Source organism: Manacus candei, unplaced genomic scaffold (genome assembly GCF_025592945.1).
Source record: "Manacus candei isolate 608988 ecotype Guabito, Panama unplaced genomic scaffold, ASM2559294v1 h1tg000056l, whole genome shotgun sequence".
Classification (NCBI taxonomy): Eukaryota; Metazoa; Chordata; class Aves; order Passeriformes; family Pipridae; genus Manacus; species Manacus candei.
In genome coordinates, this window is record NW_026138104.1 from 11,967,118 (window position 1) to 11,994,124 (window position 27,007).

Here is a 27,007-nt window from a genome sequence, read left to right on the forward strand (position 1 = left end):
TATATTTAAGTTGATGTACAAAATACATTTTGTGTATGCCGATTTATTTAATTTTTTTTCTGATACAGAAACTACCTAAATTTAGCATTTTTAAAAATAAAGAACCCATGTAGGTCATGAGATGTTAGATCTCCTTCCTTCCCTTTTATTTCTGGGCAACATGGCAGTAACAAGAGATCATGAGAGTCTTTATAAAATGCGTGCTTTAGCAAACAAAAAAAGATTATGAATTTTCTGATCAATGCTCTTAGGAACTGATTTTTTTTTGCACTGATACTGTATTAGAAATGATAGACTACATCATAACTTAACAAAGGCATGTCTGCTCACTTCCAGCTGATGATATCAAAAATAACTTCAAGTGGCAGCATTTTGAATTGTTAATTGTACTGTTGTTCTATGCTGAAATCCTTGACCTAAATATTTATGAGGAATTTGGTTCTACAGTACATTACATTAGTGCCCTGCAGTAGGGCCATGTAAACAAGAGTAACTGTGATTATTCACATGCTCCCAGAGACAGTGGCAGTGTGGGGGAGTAGGAAGTCTGAGCCCCTGGATCCTGGAGGTTTCTCTCTTGCTCATTTTCTGTGTCTCATTCTCTCTCTGCAGATCAAACATTCCCTGAAGTGTGGTAGAAGGCAGGAAGAATGACACTTGCTAATTTGAATTTCAGAAAGCACCTAAACCTCATTCTGATCTCCAGGTAAGTGTCTGTGAGCCACTTGGCTTTGACACTTGTTAAAACTTAATCACATATCTTTTTGGTGCCAAGCTACCTTATGCAGACCAAAGAGAGGAGCATGAGTGCACATGGGTTTGTGTTTGCGGGGGAGGGAGTGCCTCATTTGTTTGTGCAGACGATGTGAAGTGAAAACAAGAGTAATCTGGAAGACATGAGATAAGCTTATGGAAAAGGAGGAGAGATTTAGTGACAAACTGAAAACCTTAAACTACAGGTGATCTGATGCAGTTGCTCTATGTGAGATCTCAAGAAGGAAACACCTGGGAACATGTAAATTACTAATTTAGATCAGGCTTTATTTTCTTGTATTCATTCTCTTCCTCTTCCCCCAAAGTGCTTTTTAAAAACACCCTCAGGCATGTCATGGGCTATATCAAAGTCCTTTCTTAAGCCGTAGCTGTCAAAAGTAAAGGAGAAGGAAAACAATTAACATATTCTAAATGTCAGTGGTAACTAGGATATCTCTAGCTATCTCTTTGGATAGCTACAAAGAAGTTTCCAACATGTTATCCATACTGTGAAGCTCAATATTAACTACCTAAAGGGTATATATAATGACCAGTGATTCAGAATGAAGACTTCTGCTTTAGATGCTTATCCTCATTTTCAGACTGAAGACTGCAAAATATTTTCCATACTTTCACTTACATTTGGAAAAAAATTCATTTCAGTCAGGACTGGGCTGCTTCTTTTGGAAGTATTTGAGCTATTAAGTTTTACCAACCTGAATGCTTGTGGGAGGTCTGTTGCATGATTTTACTCAAATATTGCATACACCAAAAGTGCTATGCTGAGATAACCACCTGTGTTGGTGCTGATGCAAGATTGACTCACTGTCTGCTTTAGATATCAGACAGATACAGTTTGGCGCACTAAAATTTAGGAGCCTGTGTTCCTCATAGGGTCAGTGGAAAGGAGTGGGTACCTCTGAAGGATGACTTGTGCAAACTGCCAAGGGGAACAGTATCAGTTTAGTGGTATGTTTAGTAATAGCAGAGCAGCTAGCCTATTTTATGCTCATGTAAATACGGCTTAATGAATTCCCAGGCTCCCTGGCAGGGGTGCTGCATGGGATGTGGGGCATGTGATTGGTGAAGCAGGAAAATAGACCTGGAAAATGCTGTGCCATCAAGGTACTGGAGATCCTATATGACAGCGCAGAAGAGAGCAGAGGTGTGTAATACCTTAAACATATTTTCCATCAAATGATTACATGCAGCAGCCCTGCTGCGTCCCATGTACTTTCTGGAACAGGATGATATATGAACACCTAACAGTTTTGAACTATGTAAAATATTGTTAGCAGGTATAGTGACCTTGTCTAGGGTGTTCAAAAGCAAACCAAGAAGGGTGCAAATGAGGATAGTTTGTTTTCCATATTTTTGATGGACAGGAGAGCAAAATGTTCTTAAGCTGTAGCAGAGAAGACTCCAGTGAGACACAAGAAAAGTCTTTCTTAGCAGCACTGAAAGAGGCTGCGTACATGCTGTGAAGTTGTCCCTGGGAATCTCTAACTCAGGAAAATACATCTGGTGTGTCTGCCATGGGGGCTGAGCCACTGTTGAGCCTGTGGTGAGGGCTGGCAATAAGATGGTGGTATCAACAGCTGAGATGTGAGCTGCACTAAACACCCGGACCATATCCAGGAGATGATTTGCTATAAAGAGCAGTTTTGCCAGGCAAAAAAAGGGCATTTTCTAAGGCTGACACCAATACTCCTCAGTTTCTGTATTAGTGGCCTCAGCCTTCCCTGACACACAGCCTTGCTTTAGTAGCAGGGAGGAGTGAGGGAGTTTTTGTCAGCAGAGCGATCCAGGAGTTGTGCTCACTGCCAGTTATTCAGACAGCCATCCAGGAAGGGCTTGTTTACCAGAACAGTTTTCTTCAGCGATTTCCCACCTCAGAATGGAGCGTGATACTTTTCACATCTGTTGTGAGCACTATTTATAGCTGAGCAGTGAGAAATGTGCTTGCAGCAGAACTGACAGTCATTTGATGCAATGTATGATTTCTCCTCAACCCCAGATGTAACAAAACACAACCTGCAATATACATTTTATCTATAAGCACAATTAATCTCATTGATTCTCATGATCTCTTAGCCTGTTAATAAGGTGAGGAAATATTGCTTGATAAGTAATAGGTTGAGGAAGGATGTTTCTGAATCACTGCTTTACTTACTGTGGACACATCACTTTGCCTCTTTGTGCTTGGTGAAGTCCCAAGGGATTATTCCATCTTCCTGAAAAAGCTGAATAAGGACAGATTCAGGTCAGGATGTTCTGGAGATAAGAATGTGATCTGTACCGTGCAATATTAGTGTATTTTCATAATGGTTCGTAATGTGCATTTTTAATATTTTTGAAAAGACAATTTGTTATTTTTCAATCTATCAATATGTGCATAGCATTTTCTGTCATTCCTAAAAAACACAAGTTTGTTTTTAGTGCAAAAATTGGACCTTAAAGGACTTATGGTGTAAATGTTTCTTTATCACTGGAGAAAGTCTGTGTTCGTGAAATTCAAGTTGGCAATGGATGGTGTGAAGCTACTTGGATGAAGCTTGGTAAAGATGTAATACCTCCCCTTTCATCTGCTGGATATGTGTCCAGTGTCCAAATAAAGGAGAATGCAGGCTCATTCCTTATCTCTGTGGATCACCAGTCACATCACTTTTTGATGCATGGATCAAAACCGAGGCCAAGAAGGTGGGAAGACAGGTTAGACCTTCTCCTTCCTGCACCCTGCTTATCTGGGTTTCTTTCTCCCCTGTGGTACATGCTACCTATACTCCCATGGGGCAGCAATGACTATTTTGACAGGGCACTATGCAGGGACAGCAGGAGAAAGAGGCCTGGCACCCTTGCAGCATACAGTCCTTGCAGCATACCATGCAAGCACTGACTGCACCTTTGCAGTTATTCTTGTTGACAAACCCTTATTTGTACAGGATATTGTAATAGTGGTTTACAAACATTGTGATTGAGATAGTTGGTGTGATAGCTGGACCTCAGAGCCCAGTGCCCTGTGGCACTGTTGAAGGGGTCATCAAGGCTAACTGTCCTGACTGTCCACCTGCTGAGGGGCACTGAGAACCTGCTGTGAGAGGAGGCTACACCCATGACTGTGTCTCTGAGCTGTGCCCTGTAGGTGCAAGGGCAGCTTCACTGCTGTTCTGGGGACTCTTGTACACAGGGCTGCACCAACCCTCCGGCTTGCAGACCCTCGGTGGCAGAGCTGGTGGTGGTGGCATCTCCACAGCTTGCCTAGTAAGGGGCCCTTGCATCAATGAGCACCTCTATGCCATCTTATCCTTACTCCATGCACAGGCACAGCCTCTATTTACAAGTTCAGACAAAGTCAACACTTGGGAAATAGTGGGGAGGCCTGACACTGTGACGCCTGCATCTGGCTGTGACCATTGTTTCTGCCCCTGCTTCCCAGACCCTGTGTCTTATGTAGGGTTGCACAGTAGGCTCATATCATCGACATAGTGTGTAAAATAGGAGGATGAGTGATGGATGGCTTATTGCACACCACAAAACCAGTGCCCCAGGATTTTCTCTGTGGATAGCTGTAGGAGGTACAGTGATATATGCTGGGAGTGACTCAAACATATTTGGTGTGCAGGCATGCAGGATATTCTGGACGCTCTCAGAAGCTTTCTGTCTGAGTGGTGTAGACACAAGTACCACCTAAAAAGTGAGACTTCCGTTTTCATCTCAGTGGCAGAATACGAAATTCAAACCAAATCCAACTCTGTCCTTAAGGTGTTTCCAGACAGCACACTAAGATTTCCTGACTTGAACAGAGCACATGAAATATGGGATCAAGTTTGAGTTTTCCAGATTGAACCAGGATCTAGTCAGGAAAAAAAAGGACATTGTGTTTGTAATAGAAAAGGGGTACTTGTCTAAGGTATGTGTTTGTGAAGCCTTCAGACTGTGTGCAGGATGTGTCTCAGGTATGCATTTTCAATGCCAGTAGGCATGTGCTTCTTAAATTCATCTGCCCACCTGAGCAAAATCTGTACTCGCAGCCTGAAGGTCTGCTATATACACCTTGTGTGTCCAGGATGTATACAGGGTTTGAGTGGAAAGTTGCCCATGAATGGATAAAAACCAGACAAATTATAGGAAAAAATGTTGAAAGGAAAGAAATGGAATTCTGGAGGACGAGGAAGACAAACAACACAGGGGCAGTCTAGCAATGTGACAGACCTAGAGGCAGCTCTAAAGCTCCAACACAGTTATTCCTGGACCTTGTCATAGCTGCTTTGGTATGTGGTCCAGTAAATGGGAAAAGGAAATAATGATCAGAGCAGCAATAAGTTGTGGTTTTGTACAGCTCACCACAAGCTTTCTCTTTTCTATCAGAAAGTATGTATACTTGTTTTTAAAAATAACTTTAAAACCTCTCTCAAATATTATTTTTGATGACATTGATTTCTGAGAATCCTGCTGATGAAGTAGATTAACTTTCCAAAATAGTCTTTTTTATAGTGCTACATTTTATGAGGAGTCCCTAGTAGCTCACTTTCATTAGAAAATATTATTTATTAGATACATAGATTTTTTTCGAAGTGCAAGTATCCATACTCACAGGTGTGATCTTGTGAACACTTTTTATAGTCTATATTTCCCATTGTGAGTAAAGTTGTGTGAATGACTTTTGAGTTTTATGAGTGCACATTAACAGGGACAGGTGAAACATTAGCTGCTTTTAACAGCAGCTATTCTTTGTTATTACTCATTATTTTAAGAATAGGAAGTGTGTTTTATGAAAGAGAAGGACTTTCAGACGTAGTTTTAAGTAGCGAGGGTAAGCTCAGCATTTGCCTTCTCACTGTTCTTGGACTTGGTCCTTCCTACCTTGGTGTGCAGAATTTCTCTTGGTCTTGGCATAACTTTTCCACCCAGATAGAGAGGTCTGTTTAAGAGTGCACGTTTGCTATTAAGACACTATAAAGACCTGGAAAATAAAGACATCACAGGCTTAATTAAACACTCCTATGTTATTCCTCTCAGAAATATTAAGGTAAGAAGCGACAAAGAATTGGAGGCTACAGCAAAGTAGACACTATTTAGATATAGTTATGTCAGGGAGGATGGGGACTACCTTCCCTCTTAATGGGACAAGATATAATTTTCATTATTTCAGCTCTCTGAGTAACTTAGAGGAGTGTCATCCAGACTGCTTAAAGGATTTGCCTTCATGTGGTATGCTGACACATGTATCCAACCTATAGGTTAGTTGATAATCATGCTTTTATGATATAAATATCATCAACAGTATTACGTAACTAATGATCTACCGAAAAGTTCAAAGTGGTAAAGAAAGTGATAAAAATTGATATTTCTGAAATAACAGCCATGTCAGAGCTATAGGGTGCAGAAATTGATTTTATTTTATTTACATTTTAGTATGAAAAAACAGAAAATTGTTGAGCATGCAGTAACCTTAGAAGCCAATGCAATATGGACTGCTCACAAAGGCATTCATTTTTTGTGTGTGTAATTAATAATTAAACTCTATTTTCTTTGGATCAGTGAAATATTTGGACAGAAAGTAGTGGTCGACTAAAAAATCTGTGAAAAGTGTGGGTATTTTCCCTTTCCATTCCTCTGCAGTAGTCACTAGAATGATGCCTAGTTAAAAGAATTTTGAATCCTTGTTTATGGCATTCAATTTGCTTTCATTTTTCGTATTCATCTTACATTACAACACTCTTAATAGAGATATATATTTATCACCAGAGTCTATGCAATAGAGCAAGTGTAGAAAGTTGTATACTGTTTGATTATTATACTTTTTGTGCAATATTTATGAGATATACTAAATCAAATGTGTGCTTCAAAACAAGATCGATACAGAAAACCAGTCCTCACTGTTTGGCTTGCTCCTCCTTAAAGTTTCTAACACTCAGGAAAAATCTCTGTAGGTCTATTACTCGTTGCTTAGTTGGCCTTTCACACTGAATTATTTCTGCCACCTCTAACCCAGTTCTTCCTTATTGCAATGTTTTCTATTTTTCAGAGATTGTGGAAAACAATTCATTATCTGCTGTCACGAAGAATCCTGAAAATTTGAGAACTGTTATCAAATCTTCTCCTAGTCTTCCCCCTCCTGGATTAAGCAAGCTCAGTTCTTGCAAAGTCTTATGCAGGATAACTTTTTTTTTCCCCCTTAAGTTCACTCTTATTTCTGTTTTTGGGACTTTCTCCAGCTGGTCGATGTATTGTTTCATACTGACATGTGATAACCTGCAGTGATCACAGGGATCCAGGTAAAGAATTACCAGCTCTGAGTAGAATGGAAGGAATATTTTGTGTGCTTAACATAAAATGTACTAATTTCCTCTAAGCCAGCATGATTGCTTTTTATGCAACTGTATGATTTTATTGCTTGTTTGTGATCTATTCTAATTGTCACATTCTTTTCTACACTGTTTGTCTGGTTAGTCATTCTCCATTTTATATTTGTTCAAGTAATTTCACTTGTGCATGTATCTGTGAATTAATTTAATTGCTTAGCTGGATTCAGATTTCTGCTGTTCACCAAGATCATTTAAAGTGTACATTCTGCACTCCAAAGGATTTGAAGTCTTTTTAGCTTAGTGTATTTTAAAATGCGAAGAGCATCTTAATCATCTACCGGTTCATTAATGAATATGTCATACAGCTTCTTACAGAACCTGACCTGATGTGTCTTGCTCATTTGAAAATGAATCATTGATAACTATTGATGACTAATTCTGTGAATGGGATTTCCCAAATAACTATCTTAAATCTACTTGTCTATGTGAATGTCCTGTGAGATGTCAAAAACCAGAATCCAAATGCATGACAGTATTTATTCTCCTCTGTCCTTAAAGCATCTTATGTACTGTAGAGAGAAATAAATTTGCTCTGACATGATTTATTTATTGAAATTCATCTTGTCTCTTGCATACTGGTTATATTCAAGATTCTTAAAAATAGACCTTTTCATTATTTGTTCTGATATTTTTCTGGTAATTGAAGTGAGGTTCTCTTCTTCTTTTTGACATTTTAAAAGTAAGTAAATATTTACTCTTTCTAGTCTTCTGGAATCTGTACTCCTGAAATTGCTAAAGATAATTGCTAGTGGCTATATATTGTTTTCTGTTTTCTCAGCACTGAATTACACTTAACCTAGCCAACTTGAAAACTTCAATATTATCTATGTGAATTCTACATAATTCTTTCACTTTTTTGTCCCGATTTTCACTCTTCTATTTATGATTTTAATGAGATTGACTATGACATTAAAACTGATCTTTAAGCAAAGGCTAAAGCAAAAAGATCACGGAACACTTTCCAGACATAGTGATAATGCTGTAACTATGATAGCCTAAGAGTATAAGCAAGGAAATGCTGTGGGAAAAAGACACTCTCTTTTATTAATCCAATTGATATAGCTGGAAAATAGAAAAACATCTGTCTCTGGAGCAGGGTTTGTGTTCCTGAAGACTTTTTTTTTTTACTACTTAATTAGTCTAATAATAGATATAAGTTCACTCCCCAAATCCTGTCTTAGAATCAATGCTTTAACCCACTTGCTAGTAATTAACTGTATTTTGTTGTTAACTATTATCTTAATTTTTTCTCTTGTTAATAAAGCACTTAAAAGTCTTTTCTGGTGATGTATTATTTCCCTTTCAAATTCTGTCGCAGGTATGCTCCTGAGCCCATAGAAATATTTCTCCTATGGGTTTGTGCCATCCTTTTATATTGTCCTTCAGTAATTTGTGCTACTTCCATAATTAAATGGATTATACATCTTTTTATGTGTCTTTCCTGGGTATTGGAACATTGAGGAATGCATGATCAGGCCAGACCAGTATCCTAGAACACTTCACACATTTCCTTCAGACAAAGGTAGCTGGTGTTGTACAGATGCTGCTATATCTAAAGCAAAGGATAAGAACTCAAGAAGTGCTTGCAATTTAAAAAAGTAAAATAAGACATGAGGGCTGATAATCTGGGATGAGAAATAAAAAGGATGCTGATGGTTCCTCTTTTAATATACTTTTGGTTCACTGTAAAGTAATACTAAAACAGTAGAAGAAAATATTGCAACTACCTGAAGTTCACTATAGGTTACTTATTGATTCCATAAATTGTTTTTGGTTTTCTTTCCCTTCTAATTTAATCATGAAGAAGGACTAAAAAAACTGGAATGTTAATGACACTAACATGTTAATGACATTAAATACCTATGTGGACTTTGAGACATACATCCAGAGGAAACAGATTTTTTTTTTGTCTACAGAATTATGAATTTGGCGATCATGGGAAAAAATATGTGTTATAGTAATGGATCCTTTGATAGCTATGTGTCATGCAATTCTCCCAAACTAAAATACCTATAACTAAAAGTTCCATAAGGGCACAGTTACTGAGGGCATCCTAACCAAGTGAAGAGAAAAGCATGTAGAGACACAGGATGCTTCTGAGCAGCTGTCATGTTTCATTGCTGAAGTGGCAATTTTTCAGCTGTATGTAGGAGATAGAGAGCTGTATTTCAAAGATGACATTTTATTACACTCTTGCTTTCCAAGGGCAACTGGACACTTTGGTGTATTGGGCTAGTTTCAAACACTCCTTTCATTATTATCAGGGCTAATTGTGATGGTATTCTAAATACTTATATATAGTTCTGGAGCCTGCTTGAGCCTCAAAACTCCACAAAGTAGTTTGTAGAAAAGATTATATGTATCTGTACATATGAATTTAGATGAGGGGATTGAGTCCACCATTAGCAAATTTGCAGATGACACTAAGTTGGGGGGAGTGTTGATCAGCTGGAAGGCAGGAGGGCTCTGCAGAGAGACCTGGACAGGCTGGAGAGTTGAGCTGATTCCAGTGGGATGAGGTTCAACAAGGCCCAGTGCTGAGTTGTGTACTTTGGCCACAACAACTTCCTGCAGTGCTACAGGCTGGGCACAGAGTGGCTGGAGAGCAGCCAGGCAGAAAGGGACCTGGGAGTTTGGACTGACACGAAGCTGAACGGGAGCCAGCAGCGTGCCCAGGTGGCCAAGAAGGCCAGTGGCATCCTGGCCTGGATCAGGAACAGTGTGGCCAGCAGGACCAGGGAAGTGATTCTTCCCCTGTACTCAGTGCTGATGAGGCCACACCTGGAGTGCTGTGTCCAGTTCTGGGCCCCTCAGTTCAGGAAGGATATTGAGGTGCTGGAGCAGGTCGAGAGAAGAACAACAAGGGTGGTGAAGGGACTTGAGCACAAGTCCTGTGAGGAGAGGTTGAGGGAGCTGGGGTTGTTCAGCCTGGAGAAGAGGAGGCTCAGGGGAGACCTCATCACTCTCTACAACTCCCTGAAAGGAGGTTGTAGCCAGGTGGGGGTTGGTCTCTTCTCCCAGGCAGCTATCAGTAACACAAGAGGGCATGGTCTTAAGCTGTGCCAGGGGAGGTTTAGATTAGATATTAGGAAGAAATTCTTTACAGAGAGGGTAATCAGGCATTAGAATGGACTGCCCGGGGAAGTGGTGGATTCTCCGTCCCTGGAGGTTTTTAAGATGAGACTGGATGTGATACTCAGTGCCATGGTCTAGTAACCACGGCAGTGTTGGATCAAGGGTTGGACTTGATGATCTCAGAGATCCCTTCCAACCGGGCTGATTCTATGATTCTATGAATATGGAATTTTAAACATGTATGTAAACATGGAATCTGTAGAAATTCTCTTAAAGCTAACAAAATATTCCACAAATAGGAATCAAAGCACAAAGTCTGGTTCAACAGTTATATTTATGAATCCTTGGAGACATGTTACCAGTGATCTCTGTTTATTATGTTGGTTCTCTCCTGCTACCTCTCCAAACTTGGTCATCTCTCCTTCCTTTTGTAGGTGAATGGAGAAAGAGGATTGTATTTTCATTGATTTGTATATTTGGTTCTGCTCTTCTTTTTCTCTTTCTCTGTCCAAATTTAACCTCAAATTCTTTTCTTGTGCTCAGTGATGATTTCTTGGTGAAGCACTGGGCATCAAGATTGCATATTGTGCATATAAGAGGTTATATAAAGTTTAATACATTTAAATGTTTATTATAACACACTAAACTAACTGAGGCTAAAGACAGAATGATGTGTAACAACTTGGAAAATGTTAATATGCTCACTGGGCTTTACAAAGTAATTCTTGATAAGATTTACTTTCTTGATAAAGAAGCATCATGCTTTGCCCAAACTTAAACTTGTTCATCCTTGACTTCACACTTGATAAACAAGGAATAAAATATATATTAGGAACAAGAGCATGTTTCAATCCACTGCAAACACAGATCACTAGAGAGAATAAATCATAAGTCAGCCAACTATGTTTTACTCCTCCTGCATCCTCTCCAAGCTCAATTAAGGCTCAACATGTTTTTTCTTCTCCCGAGTTCCTTTCATCTGTTCTCCTTCTCGTGTTTCCACATCTTTCCCCCCCATACTCTTCTTTATCTGATGAGGCTAGTACTGTAGGATAATGAGGTAATTCCTGTTAGTGTTGGAAGTCCCAGACACCTGGATGACATTTTTTTTTTTAATCCCAGACTGGGTCAGATAAGACCTTGGGTATTTCAGTGTTATATGTTCAGGTTAAAGTCAGTCTTTATGGGATGAAATAAAGTTTCTGTGCATTGCAAAATATGAAAATGTGTATCTTTACATACAGTGATTTTGGTCTGGAAAACTAGATCTACATGAATGGCTAGAAAATCACCTAGATGTGTAAAGAACCAAAGTGTTTTATGTTTGTCTTCATCCTGTCCAACACTTTACAGATGTCTAACCCCTGGCTCTCTTTCCTGGCATGGATGCAGTTCTTGTTTGGCACTGACTCACTCTCCATATGCAGTGAATACTCCCAATCTAGTGAATTTTTAAATGTAACTGCTTTGCATACACTGTGTAAATGAAATATTAACCTCTCCCAGCCTTCCAATTCAGTGCTCTCGCAAAAAAATTCTGCAAAAAATACTGTTCCCAAGACAAATTTTTTTCAACAGAGCCTAATCTAAATTAGGCCTCAAACAAAGTAGTTTCCGTATTTTTTATTTTATGTAGCCATTAGAATTACATGATTATTTCTTAAAAAAATTTGATTTATTTGGATTCAGTAAGGCAATTATAATGAGCAAAGGGATTAACAATTAAGAGACCTCCAAAAAGGCTAATTACAGGGCCAATAATTTAGCTGACTCTGTGATGATTCAATTCTGATTTTGATTTCTTAAGCTTTTGTGGACTCACTCTTCTCCCTGGTGCTTTAATAGTGAGCTTGCATGCAAATACTTTCTTCTCTGTGACTGAGGCCTATGCTGCTTTGGGCCAAAATTGATTGCTGAAGTTACATGACTGAAACGCCTCAGGTTAAAAAAAAACCAAACAAAACCCCCCAAAAAGTCACTAAAAGTAAAGCATCCAGTAGACAGCTATGTAAAGTGTGCAGCCTGACAGTCACTAATGCTCTCAAGATAGAGGAAGTTCTGCAAATAAGGTGAGTACAATTAACACTCACTTAGCCCTTAAATATCAAAAAGGCTGCCAGGCACACCTCTGACAACATTTGGGGGTGATCATGATTGCAAATCACCTGCTGCATAAGCATATGTAGTCAGATGCTTTCTCTTCCTTAGAGTAACTGCTCTTCAGCTCATATTACGAACCTGCTCAGTCATACTTCATACCATTTCAGAACATGATGACCATGTGCTGTGTAAAGTCCATTCTCCTTTACAGTTCAGATCTCTCTGCTGACATAAACTGTCACTGCTCTACTGGAGTTGGTGGAGTCCTAAGGTTTTACACCAGCTGAGGTCACACATGTTTATGAAGTCAATCAATAAAGATGGCGACAATGTAAATCCAAGTATATGCTGATTAAATAGTAGTTTAAATTTGTTTAATACATGCCAAGATAGATATTGCCACTCTTACTTCTGTAAAACACTGAGATTTAGGTTCTGACGTAGAGCATGTTGAAATCAAGGGGGTTTTCAGTTAACCTCTGGGGACTTTGGCTCAGAACCACAGTCCAACCATTGTGAAATACACAGTTTATTTCTAGCCCTTTGTTAAATGTATTCCAGACGTATTTGCCCTTATTTAGCTCCTTATTCTGTTTGCTTTCCCATATTTTCTCTTTGAAGAAAAAAAAAATTCAGACGAGAAAGCAGGATTGCAAGTGACTCTGAAGGGGATGTCATACAGTCAGTCAGTCACCCATTTACTAGCTCAGCAGTACAAAAACTGACTTATGTCTCCCTTTTTCAGTTTGCATTGTCCTTTTCCCACCCTCAAACCTTGCTATCAGCCCCAGCAACTAACTAGTATTAAAGACCTCCTCTTGCTTTTCAAAAGTAGAAAAAAAAAAAAAGCTTTTTTTTTTTTCAATTGTCCCAGTTTAGTCCCTGAGTCTCAATGGGGTTGTGCAATCTGAAATTTGACCTCTTCAAATTGGGTTTGAAGAATGAAATCACAGCAGAAAACTCTTTCTTCACATTTTTGTTCATATGCTTTGTGGCTTGCAATCCTACAGTATTCGAGGGTTCAATTAGGCAGTGTGTGATTGGCAGGTTCCTGAGTTAAATAGCTGGGATGGGATCATATACTTAAAATAGCTTTAAGAGAAACCTGTAGACAGACAATCAGTCAGACAATCTTTTCAGGCGCTTGGAAAGCCCCTACTTTCCTAAACACTTGCCCTGTAAATGATCTGGAAGTCTTGCACGTAAAGTAGTTTAATATAAAAGATGGCTTGGAGGCAGTTAACATGCAAACATACCCCTTGATGTAATATCTAGGAGGCATTTTTTGAAGTTGTTTTTTTCAGAAGCATTGTTGTTGCTCATTACGAGTGTGACATCACTTCCCCTGACCTAGTGATATGTGTACTCTCTACACTCTGATTTTTAACTTCTTTAAGATCAAAGCTTCATTTCTTCTGAATTCAAGCCTACCTTTCCTTTTGCTCTGTTCATTTCCAATATGTAGAGGAAAAACTTAGCAACAAAGCAAAAAAGGCAAAAAATTTCTTGTCTTTCCCTGTTGCTAGATTCTGCAATTTGTTGGATAAAACTCCCCTATTTTTGTGCTCCTATACTATGTTAGAAATCTCAGTTCTGAAGCCTATGTATGCCAGGAAAAATAGGAAAGAATGTCTTGCTTTTCTGTTCTTGAAAGAGTGTCACTGTTGGATGTACAATTGTACATTTTTATTCATACAAATTTACAACATGTAATATTTTAAGTTGAGAATTTTGGGAGTAAACAATAACTTCTGAGTACTACAACACTGGAGCTTAAGGTATCTTATAGAGTCCCTGTTATGAGCATTTTGTTTTCCATAACTGGCAGGGTTTAAAATATGTCCTAAAATATTTCTCTCATTCTCTTAATGTGTTCCCTAGTGAATTCTTCACTTACTGATGGTATTTTTCATCATTCCTTCCAGAGGACTGTGCCTTAAACTATTTAGGCAATTAATATAACCCTGCCATAATCAAGAGGAGGAACTAACCCCTCAATTTTTTAAGACTTCTAGAAGTAAATGTCTGCCATATATTTTCTGCTTTTGATCTCCAAAGCTGGATTGCTTTGGAGAAATCAAGTTAATGTAGTGGTTCCAATCACTCTCCCTAAACCCCCAAAGACTCAATACCTTAAAAGTAAAATTTTACACATCTCAGCCTAAAACAAGCACTTCAAATTTGTTGAATGAATCTCACCCTAATATGCCTGTTTCCTTCTAGCTGATTATTAAGAAAACCTTTTGGTATCCTTCCCACCCCACTGCGTCGCAGACATCTAACAGTAGAAACATTGCATCCAGAGTTCATAAACAATGTGAGGTCACAAGTGGGAATCATGATGAAAGAAATATATTATTTTGTTCCACACCAGGGACTCTGATACAGTCAGTTGGTTTGTTCCAGTTTGCTGTGCACATCTTGTGTACTGTAATAGTAAAAAAAGGAAACCTACTTTATGTTATCCTGCCTGCTGCTGAAACATTTGGGAAGAAAATAAAAATTAGACTGTCCCCTAAAAGAAAGTGGTGAAACACAGGTAATAAGGAAGCATGGAGTTGGGGCAGTAGTGCAAGGTCTGATGTGCAACAAGGAGGAGATCCAAAACTAGCATTTAGAAGTGATGAACAGAAGAATAATTGTCTGAGGACCAAGTGAGGTAGGGTCAATGTAATGCAGGAAGTCAGTGAAACTTGCTGGCTTGCAAATCAGGACTGTCAAAAAAACCCTTACTAAAACAAAACAAACTACAAAGGCATCCCCTTCAAACTCTCCCTGTGAAGGAGTGAAATAGTCTCCAAAGCTTTTGCTTTACTTATCTCACCCAGCACATCTGAGTACTCTCCATTTAAAGAATATCATTATAGTTTGTTGTTACGGGATTAAATCAAGCTTAAGGTTAGAGTCTGGAATTCTATTGCTATCTTCTAGCAAGTTCTTTTGCAAGGCAAAAGGGTGAAGAGTGCCATAGCAATTCCCAGCACCTATAACAATCTATTTATCAGCATTATTGTAAAGACTTCTTATGTCACTTTTCTACTGAAAGTTTTGTTCTATCATCAGATATCCACATTTCTTCTGTCCCTGTTTTGAGGCAAAGTTCTAGTTATTTCTTGCTCTTGCATGCATTGAAGGTTAAATACATTTCAGCTGTAAATCTGCAGGTAGGGCATGAGGTTTAGTGGTGTGCCGTGTTATGGACAGGTACTATATACAATAGGTTCCAAAATTTCTTACTGTGTTTGAAAGATTGAATGAGCTCTGTAAAACATAAGGTCATTTCTGAACTCCCTAGAAAACTGAGCAGTGCTAGAGCAAAAGTCAGCTACAGAGCAGGTGATCTGATATGGAAGAGACCTCTGGATGAAAAGGATGCTCAGAGCTGGCAGTGAGGGAGAAAGAAAAGCTTTCATGGGGCAGGTCAGAGGACTAGTTCACTGGGAGAGGAGTGAGATCACTGCATGTCTTGGTGAAAAATCTCACTTTTGTTCAGATACAGATACATGTTTATACTCAGCTTCAGTTATAGTCCTTCATAAGTGAGTGGTCTTTAAAACTCAGGAGCATAACCAGCCCCTGAGAAATATTATTGCTGAAACTCAGTTCACAGTCTACCTTTCTGCCTTTCGCTCATCCTTGTCTCATTAGAGCCACTTGAGTCCCCACCAGCCTGAACAGAACAGGAATAGAAGAATAGATTATTTTATGTGGAAACTATTGCACGTTAGACCATAGAGCTACACTTTCATACTTTCACACAAGTCTATCCCCAACTCTCATGATTTTACAAAAGTTTCCCCAGGTTCCTCTCACAAATGATGTGAAGCAAAGTTTCGAGAGAAGAAAAGACCATTTACCTGAAGACTTTCCTTGCAGTGAGTGTTGGGCAGTGTTTTAGGGGAAGCAATTTAATTTATTCTCTCCTGGTTATGGACTGACTGATGAAAGCCCCCCTTTGTGCTCCCCGGTGGCTGTTGACCTCATAAGTGTGGAGCTGCTGCTGCTCCAGCGTGGCAGTGTGGAGCTGCCATCTGGATTTAGTGACATTCCACACAAAGAGCTGGTATGGGAGTGCTGGGGAAAGAAGCGACTTTGTCTTAATGCTTTTTCTGAGAAAGGTACCACTGCCAGGCCCCTTCCACTGTACATGCTAGAGCACGTAGCAACGGTTCAGGCTATTGATCAAATGAAGAGATGTTGTCAGTCCCTTGAAGTCTGAACCATTAAAAGGGATACATATGGTAGGAGAATACAAGCCCAGCCATGCACATCTCTGCAAGTCAGAGGGAGGCTCTTCCAACTCCATAGACGTTTTGAATTAATTTAACTCTTAGACATCAAAAGGTAGACAAAAAATATAAACAGCCAAAATATATGAAAAAAGTAATTGAATTATAAGACTACAGTATTTCAGTCACATTCCTGCCACATAGGGAACCAGTCAGAAAATTCCCCAAGTTTTACAACCCATTATATGTGCTTTGCACTTCAAACTGTTCTATGAAACAACTTATATCCTGAAGAACATTCCAAAAATAAGACAAGGAAGTGAGCTTATGTGGTGGGCCCTGCAGCTCAGCAGTGGGAAGAGTTTGGTTGGTATTGCACACAATCAGGTCAAATTTTTAGGAGTGGTAGAAATGGTTACTGGAGGTGGATGTGCATGATTTGTCTACAACTTGTATGTAATTTTTTTCTTACCTATCTTTGCAGTACCATTCCCTCTCTCTTCTATCCTACAGTCTCCATGTACATATTCCTAGTAGTTTTGGACCACATCAGACAAAATAGCTCCTTGTCCATAGTACCTGCTGATATTTTTCAGCTCCACTGTAATTTAATGTCCTCTTGTTGGGCTCTTTTACTTCTCTCATCTCCCAGATCTCAACTGCTGGGATGTGCAGACACCTGACTTGCTACCATTTTACCTGTACCATGAGTGAGCTCATATAACACCTTTTCTTCAACTGTCAGCTGTAATTTGGGGGACTACTCTATTAAAAAATTCTCTACAGTCTTTTACTGGGCCTTATATATCACTACCATCACTTAATTTCTTCCTGTAAATTTAATATAAACATTATTTAATTTGGCATGAGAATCTGTTGCCTTGTAGCTCCTGTTATCTAAAAAGAAAACCATTTTCAGCTCATTGTCACACATTAAAAGCTGTTTTCTTTTCAATCTATGTCTTTGTATCATCATCAAATTAAATAACTTCACTATTCAAGTTGGTACATCATTCAGGGATATATTTTGCATGAAAGGTACAAATCAGAATTCATTTACAAAGTCCAATATGGTATTCTCATCTTGAGGTTGGACTCTTTCAGAGACAGTAACATACACCAAAGTGTCTCATGTTATCTTGTTACTATGGAAACAGTGATGCAGAACTGTTATGGGTGGAGATCTGTGACATTCAAAAGCACAGTATAAAACTGATATACTTCATAGCCTGCATTTTTATTCATCCTTAGTGCTATATAATAGCACAGCATAATAGTTGTGATAGTTATCTTGCTCATGTGTGTGGGTAAGTAATATCATGTGGAAGAGGAAATAATAAAAGAAAGGAAAGTTTGAGACTGAATAGGGAACAAGGAATCCAACCTTCTACCACTGATTTATTGTATGCCTTTGGAAAATACTTTTGACTAAATCGGTCTGTGTCTCAGTTCTCCATCTGTAACATGCCCTCTTTTACATTCTGTGCTTGTTTCCATTATTTAGGTAACAAAGCTATTAATGCAAGAATGCTTCCCACTGTTGGTTTAGAGTGCATGGCACAATTTTGGGAAGGGTTCATTAAGTGGCAGCAGTAAGAAAAAGACATGATATGTCTACTGTAATAGAGGTATAAAAAAACGTTTTGCTGTTAGAAACAAAGCATATTTTATAAAGTGAATTTTTTACATGGTAGATGGCAGTCATTCCATGGAACTGGAATGGTGAATTGGATAAATATTTAAGCTCTGCAGAAGTAACAGAGAAGAACAAAAGGTGATAATGCAATATGATATGTAACCACAAAGAATAATACTGCATTCTGAAGGGAAATTTGTGTGCAGGAAAACTCATCTGTTTTTCTTCTAATTACAAAAATTAATCTCATGGCAGAACATAATTTTCCCCTACACAGCTTGCCATGCTTCTGTCCTAACTCTGGTAGCATATCTCCTCTAACTGACTTTTAATGTGGAAAAGATGTTTCTAATTTTTTGTGTTGCAAACACGTTATTTGTAGACTGAAGCTTCCTTTTGGAGCTGGTTGTTAATTGTTCTTTTTAATAAGTAAGATATTCACAGAAGTATTTGTTTATTAGTATTACTATTCAGTCTTCCTCATAGGTTTTGTATTTTTAATGAAGTCCTTAGCCAGCAGATAAAGAAAAGTTTATTGAAAGAATGAATTATTTCATAAGAGACCTTTAGGAAAAGATTATCCCCTTAATGAATGGTTATATTTAATATTTACTCATTTGTATCATAACTCCTATAACCACAGGCAAAGCTGCATTTTGCTAGATGCCAGACAAACATTGGCTAAGACAAGAGACTAGCTACTGTGTTCCAGTGATTCAAACTTAGAAACTACAATATCAAAGCAGGGTGGAATTGGCGTAAAAAAAACATTTGAACTTCAGCCTCTCACTTTCCTTGCTACTGTTGGTTTACAGGAGGTCTATGCCAGATTTGTGTTTTCTGTGCTGATAAGCCTTCATCTCTAATTTCTGGCAGCAATTCTGAAATGACACTCTTTGAAATACTTCAGTTGCTTTCTGCTATGGCAACTATGAATGAACTGATGACTGATGGTTAAAAGGAATGCTAGTTGCCTACATAAAGGTGTTTTGTTACCTTGAATTCAGGGGAGACCTTACTTTCTATGCTAATTTCTTTATTTAGACTGCTTGTTAGTTCTGAGTGACTGAGTGAGTGGCGTGAGTGTTTCACAACTAGATCACTGCCCATGCCAACATTCCTCATTTCTGGAAGACTGTTTGAGCTTCCTAGGCCCCAACACACCACCACCCCTCCCACTCCAATTGCTCTTCTGGTGAAACTTCTATTTTAAAAATACATAAGATTTTCTGAGAGTCAGTGTAAAAAGTGGGCAACTGTGTTGTTTTGTTTTAAGTGACTGTCCTACCTCTTTAATTATTATGGCTATTTCTTTCAATGTCAGCATCTAAAAGTCTTAGAGAAAGTCCAGCTAAGCCTTCTTATTATCAAAAATTTATACATTTCTGATGTAATACACATGAATAAATCCTAATCACCAAAATGAGAGATACTGAGAAGGTCAGTATGGTAAGGCTTGGATGAAGGTGTGAGGTGCAGAAGTACTTTTGTTTAAGAAAAGTTCTCATGTTTGGGGAACGGAATCAATCTATTACTGAAAATCTGCTGCTGCCCCGCATGCCTACAAATTGCCCTTGCACTCCGCTTTCAGTGTAGATAGAAAACCTAATTCTCCAAGAAGTACAGGCAGAATTATATCTCTTCTGCAGTTTGTAACAAAAATGGTTCATACACCTGGTCCAAGTCCTTCAACATTGGCCCAAATCCTTTGCTGCTTTGGTCTGCCACACAGCACTACCGTGAGTCTTCATCTTCTCTAATTTCATGCACCTTAATGTTGGACATCTAGACTGAGCCAACTTTTAGCTTCATTACACTTGTCTTAAGCACCTACAACAGGATCATGTGTACTTTCTTTTGAACTAACTTAATTTCAGAGGCTGTGTTGTTAAATGGATGAGATAAATCCCCACAGTATGGTTCATAAAAAAAATAATTATGTTTTATGCTTTCTTTGTATGTGTATTTACAGGTATTTGTAATGTGAGGTAAACCAAATGAAACATATTCCTTACTCACTCTCTAAATTTTATTAAATGATATTCTGTAATCATACAGAGATATGGTTCTGATATTGTTATAAATTATTTTTAAATAGGGAATCTTGAATGGATATGTTTTGCTTAATGGCTCATATTATGGTCCTGAAAAGGGCCATGAACAAACTAGGCAATTCTACTGTGCTGAAAGAAAGTAAAATGTATTTCCTTTAGGAAATTTCCTATAGGAAACTGTGTTGATTTAGGAAATGCTGAGAGACAAAGATTGTCTTGGCATGTGTTTAAGCACAATACGTGTTCAGCACTTGACAGGCTTGGTGATGCTTTAATAGGAAACCTCACCATACACTATTTTCTCCTCTTTCTTAGTGATAGGAGATGAATTTCCAATAAAAGGTCAGGGGATGCATTTTTGCTGTTGAGCTCCCAAGTGCTGTGTGTCAGAATTACAACCTATTTGGCACTGATTCTACTTCAACTGCAGTAATCACAGTTGAAAGAAATAGAGTAACTTTAGTATATTCAGAGCAACATTGTCATGACTGAGCTCCTGTGGCAGCACCTACTGTTCAAGCAGCCAAGCCATGTCTCAGTCTCGAGGTATCCATTCTGCAAAAACTCAGCTGTCTGTTTGGTGGTGGATGATTTCTTATGCTTGATCCATCTCCACGAGTAAGAGCTTGGACCAACAACAATGCTTTGCTGAAGAGTTGCTGACTCTTCCTCTCGAGAGAGTTGTGGAGCTTGAGCAGAGGAGGTCTCAGTGTAGCAGTAAGAGACTGTTATAGCAGTCTTGGATTGAGCCTCAAGTGTCAGAGGAGACATATGCTGAATGTTTCTGCAGGGTGTTTCAGTGGGACTCAGGAAATGCCATATTTATACATTTATAGTGCTTTCTCCATTCTCTTGTTATAGCTTAAAGCTAAAGACATCTGCCCATCCTATCTCCTGAAAATCCTGTCTGTCTTATTTTACGGTGGTAAAATGCAGAAATGTTATGAGATAAAGTAGAATGTAATGAATTTACCCACTTGAATAATAACATAAACATCACAATTGTTCCTTCAGAACATGGTAATAGTTATGACAGGCTTGGAAAGAGGGAGGATGAAAATAGACTAATGAGTAGCCTGTATTTGAATCTAAGCCTGTATGAGTACTAACAAAAATCACACTGATGCCAGTCTTTGAGAATAGTTTGTTTCACCAAACCTGTGGAAAACAACAACCCAAGATCCATGGAGTTCTAGATTTCAAGTACAAGTATAGAGATGACTACTTGGTGCAGGTCAAAAATGAACCACAGAGTTTGAGACTTAGCTAGCTTTACTAGTAACAGCTCCAGAGGAAGACTGGCCTCTGACAGCATCATTGTGCTCATTTTCCCATACTGAGCGCTCACTTCATTTTTCTTTCAGGTAATAAATATAATGCTTTTTGAGCTTTTGCAAATCCACAGCACTTCATTACCAGACCAGGGTTTTGGTGATTAATTCGTTGAAACAATGAGATGCTGCCTGAAAATGAACTCCTGAGGAACAAAGCAGCCCAAGTGAGTTGCACCTGGTTGGGGAAGTTTTCTCTTGTCTCTGTGGCATTCTATCTATATAGCTTGTCTGGCAGGAAATGAAGAGAAATTCAGTGATAGACACAAAAGATAGAAAGACTAACAGGCTTAAAAACAAATAAGGGACTGTTCTTTAGCAGCTTTTGGACCTATGTTTTTATGGACATAATCAGATTCTTCGGACTTGAAATTTTAGCTTGTGCTGGGAGAGATGATTGTCTTTTAGTGGTACTTTTAATGTCTCTCCATTTCTTTTCCTTGTGATACTGTCTTTGTGATACCTGTACAAAAAATTATGTCAATTTTTAGGAACCTATATTCAAAAGAACATTTTGCAAGGCACTAAGATCAGTGATATTCAGATCAACATATTAGCTATTAGCTATAGCCCAGCAAGGTATAGAGGAAATGAAGAGCTGAGGTAGCTCCTGGGCACTGACTTTTGCAAATGCGTTGTGTTAAGTTCCTCTGTTATAGTAGGATACAATGTGGCTACTAAAGAGACTAGAACTATTTCTGTATTTATATAAAAATATAGTCTATTTCTTTAGGATACTGAAAGTTTCAGGTGTTTCTCAGTGTTAGAGAGCAGCAACAAATTAAAACAAGGGTCTACCTAATAAAGAGGAAGATTATGTTATATTTCAATGGAGTTGTAAAACAAATTTCCCTGGCCTTATACAAGAGTAGTCTCTGAATGGTAAACTTTGTTCTCCTCTCTCCCTGTGCTAACCTCTTGAAGAAGTCATTAAATATTCATTCCAACAGTTATTTTGTCTCCACTTTAGACTGCTTTGCCTTCTTGCAGGTGAGAATTTCTAGTGCCAAGAGTAAACTTTTTATTGTTTGTGTGTATGGCACTTCCACTGAATAGTAATGAATGCAGAACACACTGAATGGCAGGCTAAAATTTATTCTGGACTATAGGTTCCTGGGACTTCAATTATTCTTTGCTATAATCATGTCCTGCAGTCTTTTTCATGCTGTGGCTTCCTTTGTGCCATCAGTGTGGCACAGAAGCCGTGACTCAAAAGACCCCTGTTACTACCAAGAAAAATGATAAAGAGATAATAAATATAAAAAATGTGTTGCAGAGCTGATTTAAAATATAGATTTTCATGTATGGCCGTGTGCCTTGATTTCCCCTGGATCTGGAAAAAGAATTACCAACACAGGGTGAGGAAAATCTGGTGTAATCTAAAAACGAAAGGAAAGAAAAAGAAAAACCTCTTATGAGATTCTCAGTCAACCTTTTAAACTCAGTATGTCTGTATATATAACTTAATACTTAAATGCTTTCCTGGACAAAACCTTGAATATTTCTTAATTGCTGTAGATGGATCATATAGTGAACTGGACCAAAGCTCTAGTCTGCCCATCACATGGCATATTTACTGATTATGATCTTTTTCAGATAGTCAGCACAATTTTTATTCCTGTGACGATGGTAAATGGGCTTTGGAAAGTATTTTATATTATAAAAGAAAAACATTCAGTATTCATTAGGTGACTCCTCAGGGAAAGTATACTGAGAAACAGGATCTGCTCTTCAGAAGGATGGCTTTTATGTCCTTATTTTAGACTTATATAACAGAAGAAAGAAGGAAAAGAATCACACTCCCATGAGTCCAGATTTTGTGTTATTAAAGTTAGCCCCTATCTCTGTTGATAGCTTCTACAAGTACCTGGCAAACTGGGCCGGACATGTTTCCTGAGAGATACCTGCTGAAGATGACTCCCAAACTCAAAGCAGTGAGATGGTTCTATATTTCTGAAGAAAAACTAAGTATAATGGTCTCTACTGGACACTGGTGGAAATCAAAGAAGGCTTGTGATTTGGTTTTTGAGAGGGAAGGCAAAAACAGAGGTGAAACTCTTCCTGATAGTTTCATTTTCAAGGGCAGGTGATGGCCAAATACCACAAATACTTTCAAGGAGCATCTCAAAATAATACTGAATGTGTGAACAACAAAACAATGCCTTTTAATAGAGCCACTCCTGAGATTCATCATAAATGCTGGATGTGACCTAAGTCTTTCATAACGTGACCTGCACCTCAATATAGATCATGCCCCCTCCCATCCATGGACACATCCTTTCCTCCCAGAGATCAAATAGTATCTGTATGGCAAGCTCAGCAGTTCTTGACATGGAAAAGCACTATGTAATAAATAAGTAATAAATTAATATTTAATTAAAACTTCTTTTAATGAAAGTTAGCACCTGAAAGGAGGTGGAGAGACAGACATATGTGACCAGTAAGCTCTCTGTAGAACTGCAGTGAGCCACTTTGCAGAGGCTTACGTAAAAAACCAGATGCTTATATTATAAAAAAGAAGACCTATATATCACTTAACTGACTACATGGTCAAAGCAGGACTAATACTGCTTGGAATGTAATTATGTGGCCTGAAATCTTTGTGTGGTCGTGCAGACTGCAGTCCTGTGGTCCACTGGCCAAAGGTGCAACTCTGAAACGATTATTTGACTTCACTTGTTCTTAGAACTAGTGTGTAGTTTTTGTTAAATACAGGTCAGGAGATCATTATGTGTATGGCTGCCTGTTGGGACTATTTCTGCCTTTCTTTAGGCAGAAATTTTTTTGCTGTGGCTGGTTTCTGTCTATTTATGTTTCCATAACATAAAGGTGGGTATGCTAAAGTAAAGGCAGCTGCAAACTGTTCAGCTTTCCATGACTACTCCCTGGTTTCTGAAAAGTTACTGGAACAGAAATCAGGTTGTATTCTCCTTCCTTATTCTTATCTAGTTTTACTCAGGCTATTCGGTGGATGGAAGAAGTATGTAGATTTTCGGTAGTTATAGAAGTGATTATAAGAGGTTCTATCAATTCATGATCCTCCTTTCTGCTGGTTTGCCTTGCTCTGTGCAGAGAGAGGGTTTAGTGCACTCATAATGGCTATGCTTTTGAATAGGTATATAAGTGAGTGGAAGAACGTTCACCTTTTCACATTCAACCCAGTTCAGCCCATGTATTAATATTCCTTGCATTTTCTCATGCATTTCCTAAGAGAGCAGATTAAAATTAAAATTCTGCCAAGGCTAGGTAGCAGAAAGGATTAGTGAGCTTGGTCTTCACCTCTAGAGAGAAAGGTGACATGAAAATGATTGGACTGGACACATCCTTATTCTGGAAACTATTTGTATGGATAAAAAATTCTCCATGCAACTGACAGTTTGTGCTGAAGAGATATCCAGGAAAAAAAAGCAAAAAGGCTGAAGGTCAGGATTGAAGTACAGCACATTGAGAGGGTTATACAGACTTTGCATGTTTATCGCAAGCTATTAGCATTTAATTTTCAAGATCAACTCTTTGCTGGCAAAACTTTAAAAATTATTGTGCCCATTCCTCCCACACAAACATCCTTTCAAAAGCTCTGAAACAGACCAAAAAAAGCCCCTAAAAACAACAAAAAATTGACCAATGAAATAAAAAAACCTCTCCTGTCTCATAACTGCTTTGTAATTGAAAGGCTAAATGTAGTTTTGAGGAAAAACTTCAATGGGATTTTCTCTTAGAAGAGCAGAGAACTATCTGAGAAACAAAAAGTGAACACTGCGCTACTCAATTTTATGCCTGTGTCAGATTTAGGAGTCGGACATTTGGCCTAAATTGTAAGGATGAAGATAACTATTGTAAGTACAGAAAGGGGACAGGTAAATGTAATTGAAGAAATGTCCTTGCCTGCATAACTCACCTTGCAAATCTTTCACTAAAAATGGCAGAAAATAATCTTTCAGAACCTGTCCTTGCTTTTTGTTGCCATATTGTTAGTGTATGAGAAAACTGGGACATACACACACATTATATAGACAGTCCATTGAATGTGTATGTGTATAAATATATAGAAAAGATACACAAACATAGCCCCAGATCATCAACACCCTTAAATACAGTATCTCCACTGTTTGATTATTATTAGCAGGAAACCTCCACCAACAATGCAGTCATCTGTGCTTCTGAAAAATGTAAATGTCAATTTTTGGTCTTTAAAAATTATTAAGCTTAGCAAAAGATAGCAATTTCCAGTGTTTGCTTGCTTGGTAAGATGCAGGAGAGTGAGCATTACTCCTGAGAGCTGCCATTGGTTAGCTGGAGGGAAAATGGATATCAATTATACATAATCTAAGAAGCCTCTGCATAATAATCAGGCCCAGTAGGGGCTTTGGGGCAGCTTCGTTATTCTCTTGTAAACACAAGAGCCCAGATAGACATGTCAGTCAGGAGTAGCGGCTGCAATTCTTCCTTTTTAACACCTTCACATTCTATTGCTTCAATATGCAAACAAGGCTGTTTAGCTGAGGGTTGAGGCTGTGCTAATGAGCTCCCTGCACTAACCCTGAAGTAAAAAGGTTCTGTTTCACAGCTGCTCAGAGACTAGCTCCTCTGGGCATGCTCAGGTATTGGAAAATAATTCCTTTTAAACAGAGAAACGCCAATCAGGATTTCTTGCATTCTCTTCTCTTTTCTCAGCGTGCTAATGCAATTACCTCATAACTTGTGAACTTTTTATGGTGGTAGAAAAATGTTTTGTCTTTGAATTATGTATTTTTGTCACCATAAAGAAAAACGTACTTAGAAAATTTAACAGATGTAAAAATCATATCGTCCCTTTATTCCTGGAGGACCATAACTAAGGGTAATTTTCACATTTCCTGCTTAAAGGTGGTTGGTCCTCTTATCCCCCTCACCTCTGTGTATTTCCATTTCAATATCATTTCCATGTCATAAGTGACAGAGGAGGCTCCTAGGGCAGTGCTGCCAACTTGGTTCCTGCTTGACACTGAAAAGGCCAACTTCTGTTGGTTTAGGACCTTGAATCTGTCCTAAAGCTAGGTTTCAGGGCATTGCTGAACTTAATCAACTGCATAATTGCCTTGGTAAAGGCGTGCAGACACCATGATAGTCCTTTATGGACCAGCCAACATTTACAACTCATGATATGAAACATGGCGATCTCTCAAATATCCAATTATATTTACGAATAAAGCAGTTTTCCGCTTGGAACAGTGAGAAATCCCCGCTGGGTTAATTTAGCATCTGATAGAAATCATTTGGGTTTTCTGTTTAAAATAGGGCAGCGTATGATTTCTGATACAACTCTGTGAGATGCTCCCTGTCTTCCTTCATTCATTCACTCACTCTTTCTCGGGGCTGTGCCTTCTAGCAACATGACACAGGAGAGCAGACCCATAGGCACAGCCACAAAAATGTCTGTCAAGTGCGGGTTACAACTATCTCAAACCATAACGTGTTGCTA

At 38.5% G+C, this 27,007-nt stretch overlaps 1 long non-coding RNA gene across 1 annotated transcript; it reads left to right on the forward strand.

The window, feature by feature from the left end:
- Positions 1-608: 608 nt before the first annotated feature.
- On the forward strand, positions 609-8,397 carry LOC127477729 (uncharacterized). The gene is made up of 2 exons (XR_007907012.1): positions 609-706; positions 6,782-8,397. It is a non-coding gene; the product is annotated as an uncharacterized LOC127477729 (long non-coding RNA).
- Positions 8,398-27,007: the final 18,610 nt, after the last annotated feature.